The following is a 10,978-nucleotide window of genomic DNA, read 5'->3' as shown; positions in this document are numbered from 1 at the left end:
ACTGCTTCCAGTGCATGTGGAAGAAGTGATTTAAAGTTAGGCTGCTAAGTATACCTCAAACTCAACTTAATGGAAAGTCACACTGAAATTTAATTACTCCTATTTCAAGATACAGTTTTCCAAAACTTTTGGGTTAGTTTTCTATTATTAGGGAAAATAACAGGGAGAAATGCAACTAAATTAATTCTGCTGTAGTTTATGAGTACACATAAAACCACTGTAAGGTACAGTGAAATTTTACCCTAGGGAGAAAAATTCAAGTATTTAAAAAGGTCTAGAGATCATGTGCTCATTATCTCCTCATGTTAGCATTGATAACTACACTTTGTGTAGTTAAACTGTATTGGAGAGGCAATCTACATCTGCACTGTGAAACAGGCTACTGTAAAAATAATTTACAATTTTAATAACATGTTATTTAAAAAGGCATTCACTCCTGGAAGCCCTAAGATTGATCAGTGCTTCTCCCCGACTGTGGGCTCTCTCCAGTAGATGGCAATGCAGCTCCAGAGCTCCAGGGCCCCTCTGCCGCAGCCGGAGCACGGGGAGGAACTGCACAGCTACTTTATTATACATTAGTTATTAGGTTGATAGCATAATAATGTCTCCTGAAAGACTGATATAATAGTTGAGGAAAAAAGATTCCCTGAGAGAAGGCTTTTCATAATACCTTTCCTAATTAGGCCTGCTTCATCTGAAGTACAGCAAGAACCACCGAAAGTAATAAAAAAATCCGGAGGGTTCTCACACATATCAGATGAGAACATGCTGTGTTGCAAGTAATATTCCTTCAAAGTTACTTCCTTTTCTACGTACTAACATTCCCATCCATAAACATAATCACGTGCATATATTTCTGTAACTGCCTGTAGATAAGGTAATCTTTTAAAACTCTTTTAAAAATATTTTAAAGATAAATTAAGCTTGTTTTTTCCTTTTTCCTTTTTTTTTTTTTTCTTTAATCAGAAGAACTATTATGAACATTCAAACATATGTAATATTTCTAAGTATTGCCACCACTGCATCACTATTTTGGAAAGCATTGCCAAGTGACACATGCCCTTTCCTCTTCTCTTCAGCTTCTAAAAAGTCTGAAGACAAAGAAACAGCTTCTTAGTATTGTCAAGTATTAATTCTGTTTGAACAAAACCCAAATCAGTAACACATTATTTGAGGTCAGTGCTGTATCTGGTATCCCACATAAAGGAAAAGCAGCACCACCAGCAGCCTGATCAGTCACTACTGCACTAAAAATTAACCCTTTTAAGGGCAGCTGGGACCAGTTAGGGAGCGAAGAGAAGCAGTTATCTCACTAAAGCTGCTAAAGACAGGAAATCAGGTGAGAGCCCAGCAAAAACAAACCCAGCAGAACAAGACAGATTTTCTCATACAAATTCCAAATATTTGAGTATTTTATCCCTTTACCTGTCCTCTCCCTTAACAACAACAACAAAATCTACCTGACATGAGCCACCCCTTTTCTCCCTCCACATCTTACCCCTCTTTCAGCCTCAGACCATGAACACTAATAGAGAATTGTGGTGACTACATACGATAACACTTGCACCTTCTATCTATGTATTTTAGCCAGTCCCATCATCATCACACAAGGAGTCTAAGTACATTCTTCTACTGTAAACACTTAAAAGGATAGTTTGGTTGAATATTTTTAAAATGCTGTGCAGGTTTAAAGCAGACAACCACCCTTACCTATAAGGAAGATTTTAATCTTTAATCACCGGCACATCAATCTGTCAACAAGCATATTTTTTTTCCATCTTTCTTTTCAACAAGATAATTTACAGGTGGAATGTCAAGCTGAACCATCAATTTCTTCCTTCCAAACTAAATATTCATCTGTTATTAGACTTTGACCACCACTACCAACTGCATTTTAAAATAACTGACTCCATTAACTACATCTTCCCAGAATATTCACCAGACATAAGTATCAAGCACTTTTCACGCCAATCTCCTTCGTCAGCCATTTTCCTACCTCCAAACATACCCCTCGAGTAAATACTCATTTTTGCGTCCCAAGTACATTTCAACCAACGAGGCTTCATTTTAGCATCAGCCTGCAGAAATGTAGGTTTTGTACAGTTTGAGAAATTATATTAGTGCTACCTTTTATTGCACTAATTGTAAAAATCACTATAGTAGCAGACACATTATATATACAACAATAAAAATAATTTTAAGTGATAATTTTCAACTAGGTAATTTTAAGCTAGTTTGTCACATCTCAAAACCATCAAAGTGACACCTTTTCACAGACAAATCTTAATTACTGTATTTTGCAGACCTGTTGATAAAGCCTACAGGAATTCCAATTAGCTGGGCTTCTGCATTACTGCTTCTGCTGTGTGGCTGGAAAGCTGCCTGGCAGAAGAGGACCTGGGGGTTCTAACTGACAAGAGGCTGAATATGAGCCAGAAGTCTGCCCAGGTGGCCAAGAAAGCCAATGGCATCCTGGCTTGTGTTAGAAATAGTGTGGCCAGGAGAAGCAGAGAGGTGATTGTCCCCCTGTCCTCAGCACTGAAGAGGCCACACCTGGAGTGTTGTGTCCAGTTTTGGGCACCTCAATTCAAGAGAGATCTCGAGGTGCTGGAGTGAGGACAGAGGAGGGCAACAAAGCTGGTGAAGTGCCTAGAGAATAAATCATATGAAGAACATTTGAAGCAGCTGGAAACATTTAGTTTGAGAAAGAGGAGGCTGAGGGGAGACCTCATCAGTCTCTACAACTACCTGAAAGGTCATTGTAGAGAGGTTGGTGCTGGTCTCTTCTCACAGGTAATTAGTGACAGAACAAGAGGGAATGGCTTCAAGATGCAACAGGGGAGGTTTAGACTGGACATTAGGAACAAACTTTTCACAGCAAGAATGATTAGATACTGGAATAGGCTGCCCAGGGAAGTGGTTGAGTCACCATCCCTGGATGTGTTGAAGCGTCGTTTGGATGTGGTGTTGGTGGAGATGGTTTAGGGGAGAACTTTGTAGAGTAGGGATAATGGTTGGACTCAGTGATCCCAAGGGGCTTTTCCAAACTGAGTAGTTCTATGATTCATCCTCTTGAATTTTCTGTCTCTAGCTTCCTATATTCAGAGAGCAGAAGAAAATCTTAGCTCTTTAAAAATCAGAAAAATTCTCTTTTGTAAATGTAATTTTAAATAGTAAAATACAGTACAAATTAGTAGTAGTAATAAAGTGACAGTAATAAAGTAACAAAAAGCAAAAGCCATTTAAAGTAATGATTTTAGATATTCAGACTCAACATGAATAGAGAGAATTCTAATGAGATGTTACAAGAACTACTTTCACCTGCTTTTTGCAATTAATTATCTTGAAAGGAAAGAGGTTTTATTATACTGAGACTTGTATTTTATATTTCTCTATTTTTACAAGGAAGTACTCAATAGTTTAAGCTTGTTGAATGTCATACATGAAATGAAATATCTTACTGCTTTTGTGGTCTGCAGCAAGAGTTAGTGATGGATGCTGGATTGAGCACAGTTAAAAAGTTCTACAAAGCCTAACGCAACTCCTGTTGGTGCTCGATGGATTTATGCTTCACCCCAGACAGCATACATAGCCATACCTTAGCTCTTAGGAAGATTTGGACTTCCAGAACATGGGTATCTTGGAATTTCTGAAATAAATTAACCAACGGACTGGAGGACAAAGACGTACATTCATGAAACATGAGTATTCTTTGACATAGAATACGACTAAACCCATATAATAAAGACTCATGTTCCAAGCCTTTCTTCACATGTCTATGCATAACAGAAGCACCTTTGAGCCAGATGACTGATCTTCTGATCATATTTTTCTAGGAATTAGGCCCTTCACTCTATAGACATGCCTTAATGTAACAATAATTTACTTAGCAAAGCTTCCTAAAGCTTAATGATTTAACCAACTGGAAACACCCTAAGCTGACAAAAACCAACAACTCATTTTGAGACACATGCAGAGTTTTTCAGGTAATATTTCCTCTACATACTCACAATTTAAGACATTTCTTACTACTGCAATATAGGGCATGTGTAAGTACTTCATCACCCCAACAGCTGCTGGGCTTTAAGTTTTCTATAACAGTAGAGAAAGAAAAATCATTAAAGGCAGGTAATGGAAAAGGGGTATCATATCAGGCAAGGAGCTGAAAGAGTGTATCAGCAGAATACTGTTCAACCTTACAGCTTCCCTTAGAATCACAAGCACTACACAGATGCTGAGTACATCACTTGCTGTCATGAGAACAGCAGCACAACTACTCCGATTTATTAATATGCTCAAATTGGTAATTGCCAAATGCATTAGAAAAATAATTACAGCCTTCAAGTATATAAAAAGTGCCTTTCCACGAAACTCAAAAAATGTCACTATACTAAATTGTTCTTCTCTCCTGCTATGTTACTTGTACACAGAGTAGCAATGATTTATAGTCCGGCTGTGTGACAGACAACTAAGTCTTTATGTAAACTCTCTAGGATTCCTTTTTCATAAAAGTGAAGAGTGATTTAGCTGCATGAGTTCCATTAACATTAACGGGTGTCACATGGCTAAATCCCTGTGCTGCACTCTAAAGTTTTATATCTGTCTGTGCAATTAGAAATAATTTTCTCTGCACTGACTTCCTTTCTAAGTGACTGTGTAAAGAGACAGCAAAAAATACTGCAGCGCCAATCCAGCATGACATTGGTGACACAATTCTTACAGAACACCCAAGAAATTATTTCCCAGGATTCTATCCAGGCTTTTCCAAGTTCTTAGTTTCTTCCTCCAAGGCATTTTGATTGCTGAAAATAGATTTCATGTTCTTTTTCTTTCACCAAAGTTATAAAATAATAATATTAAGCTTTTCTCTCTTATCTTCTTTTGGTAATAGCTCATTTTAGTGCTACACTTTGAACAAAAAAATCTTGATTTTCCTAGTTTATTCTCTCAATATTTATTTCTAAAGTTAACTCCAATTTTGGAACTATTTTAATAGACATGGAAAATACCCACCTATTAACATTTTTTAGTGACAGTAGATTCCTAGTGCCCCTTGTACAGCTGCAGTTTTCTTTTAAAAAGCCACATCAGTGAAACCACAGCCTACCATGTGATTTCCCTGAGCAGCTACATACATCACATTTGAAATAGCTTTATATAGCTTTTACTCTCCTGAGTTTATGACCAGTACCATGTAAATATACTCTAGAAACACCTAAAGGCCAGAATTCTGTGCCTGTACAGCAACAGCCATTACTAAAAATCCCCACTATTTTTATAAACTCAAAGTCACTCTTCTTTGACAATGAGACAATTCTAATGGAAAGAATGTGTTCTAAAGAACTAACAGATTCCAAATAATACACAGATTTTTTAAAATAACAACAAGCATCTCTGATAAAAGCTCTACACAAATGTAAAAAAAAAATTGCGCCACAGCCATGACTAAAGCATCTGAGGGAACACTTGATGGCCTTGAACACTAAGCTACTCTTTTTTTGCTTGTTTTCCTCTTTCATCTTTAGCAATTATATACATTTTTTCTCTTTAAAAAATGCAATAGCAATGGCTTAGAGAACATCAAATTGTTCATTTAAAACCCACCTACTGTGCATAGTGGTGGTTCTTCCATTTGACAGATACATGCCTTACACTAAAAATAAATACCACTTCCTGCTGAATGGCTGAAGCTTGACTTCCATGGTTACTTATCCAGCAGCCCACGAGCACAGCAGCTTTATACTGCATTGGCAAAATGCAGAAATGTGATCCATCTTCCTACCTGTTGATACTTAAACTGCAATGCAGTTTAAGTTAAAAACTATGACACATATAGATGCAGGTAACTTATCGTCATCAAACCCTCCAAGATGGATTAAAAAGTTTTAAGATCCTCTAGATAATTTTTTCCTGGTTAATGAAGAAGAGAATAATTAGTGTTCTGGCATTGTAAAAATAATAAGCTCAGTTCAAACAGGTACAACAAGATTCAAAAATTAGATTTAAGTCAGAATAGAAAAGGTGACTTAATAGAGGAAAGGTTCAGAAAAGAAAAATAATAATGCAGGAGACTTTAGAGGTGCTGATAGTGCCTCATCTACTCTGGGCACACACATTCAATAGAACACAATATTCCAGCTGGAAGTGACCTACAATCATCATCTATTCTGACAGCCTGATCATTTCAGGGCTGCCCTGTTCAGAACAATATTCATGCTACTACTACTAACAGGAGAAGGAAAAGACAGATTACAAAGATAGTATTTACATCCAGGCAGATATTTATTAATGTACTTGTCAAATTGAGAAATATTTATCTAGAAAGAATTGGATATCAACAACATCCATGAAAAACAGCTGAAGTCAACTGCCTCATCTCACTTTTCCTAAAACTTTTTTTCCCAGTGAAACCATACAGAAATAACAAACTTCGCAGAATTGTTTGATTCATCCCATATGTAGAATGACTGAAGGAGACACAACAAGGTTTAACTATCACTTTAATGTCCACTAGGCTGTTAACATTTTGATTTCTACAAGAATGGGAGCATAGATACTTCCCTTAAGGCTACTTGTATTTAATAGCCAGAAAAAACTTAAATACTATCCATAAAACTAACTGTCTGTTCATCACATCTATACTAACACAATCTTTTTAAGTACTAGTGCTTTTATTCGTGAATGGATCTTGGACTTCCTTTTCCTCCTCTGTTTAGTACATACTTGTTTCCAGTTTTTATCTTTCCTTGCAGCCTTCCCCTCCTTTCCCTGCCAGCTTCCCTTGTTTTTATTGTTAAATTGATCTTATTCCTGAAACCCTTCATCCTCTTCTCTTGTCATTTTGTACCATTTTTATTCCTAAATCCATATTACTACTTTGAAGATTTTTTTTAATCCTTCGCACTTTTTATCTTTCTTATATTTAATCCCTTTTATCTCTCTATCTGTCAATCTTTCAAAGACCTACACTAGAGGTAGGTTTCTCATACATCTTTATCCTTCAGGTTTCTCAGGAATTCTTTAAGTATAAAACTTGCGTATCGACAAGCTTTACTGCTCTCTTAACAGTATCATTATGTCCTCATTTAAAATTATTATTAAAATAATTTGCGTGAGAAGGTCATCATTCTTGATGAACAAGTTAGTAGTTTGCATTTGTAAGAGAATTTAGCCTTGGCTGACAGTAAAATGCAACTAGATAGAGACAGACATAAAATAAGCTTTGTGTCCAGGACTGCTGATAAACCTAACTCCCAAATGTCAAATCTTTCATTGCTCTCCATCCTTACTAGGAATGCAAATCATGACAGATTTCATTACATTTATTTGCAAACTGTACAAAATCATGGGGATATTTTCAGTATACGTTCAATAATTGTATTTTCTGATTAAAAAAAAAAAAAAGGATGAAGCTGGATTTACTGATGAAAGACTACAGGAGTAATGGATTACATCTACACTGGCTCACTTAGATAGTTTGCATCTTTCATTACATGACAGTACCTCTTGGGAAACCAATACTTTAACATGTTTCAGTTCAAAGCAAGTTCATGCAAGTAGTAGTGAATATGTTTCAAGTCGACCATCTGAAAGCAGTGGTCAAGCTCTAACAGAGCATTCACTGCATGGTGGGCACTGCTCATTTACAGCTATTGCTAGGGAGGGTTCTGTAATGAGAGAGGGCTCACGGCGCTGTTGACAAACAGGGTCAATCCATACCTCAAAATGAGTTTCGAAACTTATGACAACTTTAATAACTTCAGGATTTACTTGTAGACATCAAACTCTGTGCAACTAGCTCTTGCAAAGTAAAAGATGAACAATCTGTTAAATAAAAGGCATCCCTTACCATATTTGTGTCCTGGAGTTGCACAGTACATGAGAGTTTCTACAACTCTGTATCACCAGCTGTAAAAATATTACCTACATTATCATACTCTCTATTCATCAGGGCTAAATAACTTGGTTTTGACAAGCAAGGAAAATAGCACTCATTTTTCATTACCATTATGTGAAATATGAGCAAATAGACTTTCTAAGCAGGTAAATCTCACGATTCTTTCTGAACACTGTTTGCAATGAAGTCAAATTAACAAATACTCCAATTTTGGCACTGCAAAAAGTAGAGAGATGTGCCAATCTTAAGGATATCTCTGTTACTGTGTACTGCTGCTGTTTGTAAAACTCAGCAGTAGTTTTTTCGAAATCTATTGCTTTAAGATGATATGGTATAATAGGTAAATATCTCAAGATTGCATATTGCACACTGCCCTGTCTGGTGTACTAGTATCACTTGTTATTCTCTGTAGACTTACAATCTGATGACCCCCTTAAAACAACTGATTTCACACAAAAAAAATAAAATAAAAAAGTTCTACCTGCAAGCAGGTTTTACCATTATAAATTATATATTTGATTGTTGTAATTAAGCACTTTACCTTTCCTCTCCTATCTTACTCCCCTATACCAGCACCACCCACTTCAGTAAGTTTCTCAGTATTGAATGTGAATGAGAAAATTTGCTATTTTAAGAGTTGCTGTTACCTTATTTGCTAGACATTTAATGCAGTGTATTAAAATATTTCCTTGATTATTCTCAAGAATGGCCAGCATCTAAGGCGTTCACACAGAATCATAGAATGTCAAGTTGGAAGGGACCTCAAGGATCATTTGGTCCAACCTTTCTAGGTAGGAAGATGGTCTAGATGCAATGGCCCAGTATCTTGTCAAGCTGAATCTTAGAACTGACATGTGTTGAAGAATCCACCACTTCCCTGGGGAGATAATTCCAAGGCTGACTGTTCTCAAAGTGAAAAATGTTCTTCTGATGGCCCACCAGGATCTCAACAGGAGTAACTTGCACCCACTACCCCTCATCTTTTCTGTGTGACTCCTGGTAAAAAGGGAGTTTCCAGTAGCCACCCTTTAAGTACCCTTTGTTTAAGGACTCTTTAAGTAGTGGAACATGGCAGTAAGGTCTCCCCTAAGCTGCCTTCTTTTCTGGAGGCTGAACAAATGTAAAATTTGGAAAGGTTTCTAACATTCAAAATTTAAGGTATTCATCTCAAAACTCCTATGTTCTGTTTCTCCTCTTTTCCCACAGCTGTTGATGCACTGTTCAGTAGCCTCTGACCTGCTAGCATGCAGACCACTCTTACACTAGGGATTAAGGTGGGGATCTATCCCTTCCTGAACTTTTCAACAGTGAGTAAAATTCTTCCAAGTCTTACTTTCCTCTTAGGCTAAGCACCGGTGATGCACATGCTAGCACCAGGCCTGGCAGCACAATACACCAGAAGAGGGAATATACTGAACCTGCACAGCAGATCACAGTCGGGACTTCCCTGGGTATCCCCAGGGTCACTTAGATAGACATGGGACACAGCCAAGAAGCTGGCACATGAGTTCTATTCATACTGGGAGCAAGGATCCAACAGGGAAGTCTGAAGAGGTGATGGGAATAAAGATGTCCCTCAGACCAAGAAGGCTTCTAGGAAAAAGGGGCAACAATAGGCCAGAATAGTATGGGAACCCACCATGACTTTAACTAGTCATTCTGTTAAAGCAGATTTTAACACCAGAAATACAATCTAATTCTAGCCTGACGAGGCAGCAGCAGAAAACCTCAGCTTTTGCTGTAACACTATGGAATGATGGACAGAGTTTATTCAGATGTGGCTATATAATGCAGGTGCTGACAAACTCAACTCTAACAATGGCTGGCATAGCCTGGGGACACAATTATTCTCAGATCAAGATTTTTCATACCAGTTTTCCAAGTGCTCTATTTTTCAAAGAAAAGGAACATTTCCTCAGAAAATTTGATGACCGGCACCATCAAATATAACAGCCTAGATAAAGGCAGAAAAATCATAATGCTCAGACACCAGTATATGCATCAATATGCAGAATTTGAGTATTTTGGGAAAAATAAACTACTCCCAGTATTCCATTTAAATGGGAACTCTTCCTTCCAGTCATCATTCGGGTGATCACTGTATATATTTCTCTGTCATAGTATGAACTATCTCCTCATTATAAACCAGGTCTTTCTTGTAGGCTTTGCCTTATACTAAGTCAGTCTACAATCCTTATGAATTTATATCCATGAGAAGAACTACACAGGGCATGAAGTGAGATTTTTTGGGAGGAAAGAAATCACTTGGTAAAAACCCCCATCAAGATAAACTCACAAAAAGAAGGAAACACATCAGTGAGTGATGTGAAGCAAGGATGAGAAAAATATGAAAGGATAAATCTCCAATTTTTAACATATTTTTAACAAACCAAGAATGGGATATACTTGCACTCTTTAGCTCTTTCTTACTGGCTTGCACAATAAAGCAATTGCCCAACATTCACATGCTCAGTTGCCAATCATGCATCTACATATTTAAAAGAGAGACTGAGACTGGAAATGGAAGGATACTCCTTTCTTTCTTTAGCAAAACTAGAATATTATAGAAAGTATTCAACTGCCTGATCTTAGACTAATTGAAAATACTGAATTCACATGGCATTATCTTAATCTCCTTTATTTACCCATCATATTCAAAATTTGTTGTTCAATCCCTAAGGAAAACCTTGAACACCCTAAATTAAGAAAACTGAGTTAAAAGAAATAATCCCAGAAAATTTAACAGCTATCATGCATTTCCAGAATGAGATTAAGCACCTTAAGTCACTATTATTAGTAACAAATTAGAAACTAAATAAGAAAGATTCATAAGCAGAGTTAAAGTTAGAAAGTTCCTTCTTTGCTAGAGAAGAGTAGACCTAGGTGAAAGTGCTGACAGATATGTCACAGAAACTGCACTAATGACAAGCACAACAGTCAGTATGCAGAAAAAAGTGACATCAGTGAACACCAGGTTATACTACTCTCTGCCAAAAAAATAACCAGATGTAAATGGTCTATATTTTTAGCAGAGATTCACAGAACACACTTCAATCCAACACCTAGAAAATTCTGCTTTTC

The sequence above is a fragment of the Apus apus genome, chromosome 12 (genome assembly GCF_020740795.1).
Source record: "Apus apus isolate bApuApu2 chromosome 12, bApuApu2.pri.cur, whole genome shotgun sequence".
Classification (NCBI taxonomy): domain Eukaryota; kingdom Metazoa; phylum Chordata; class Aves; order Apodiformes; family Apodidae; genus Apus; species Apus apus.
The sequence above is the reverse complement of the archived record's forward strand: the minus strand, read 5'-3'. Positions refer to the sequence as shown.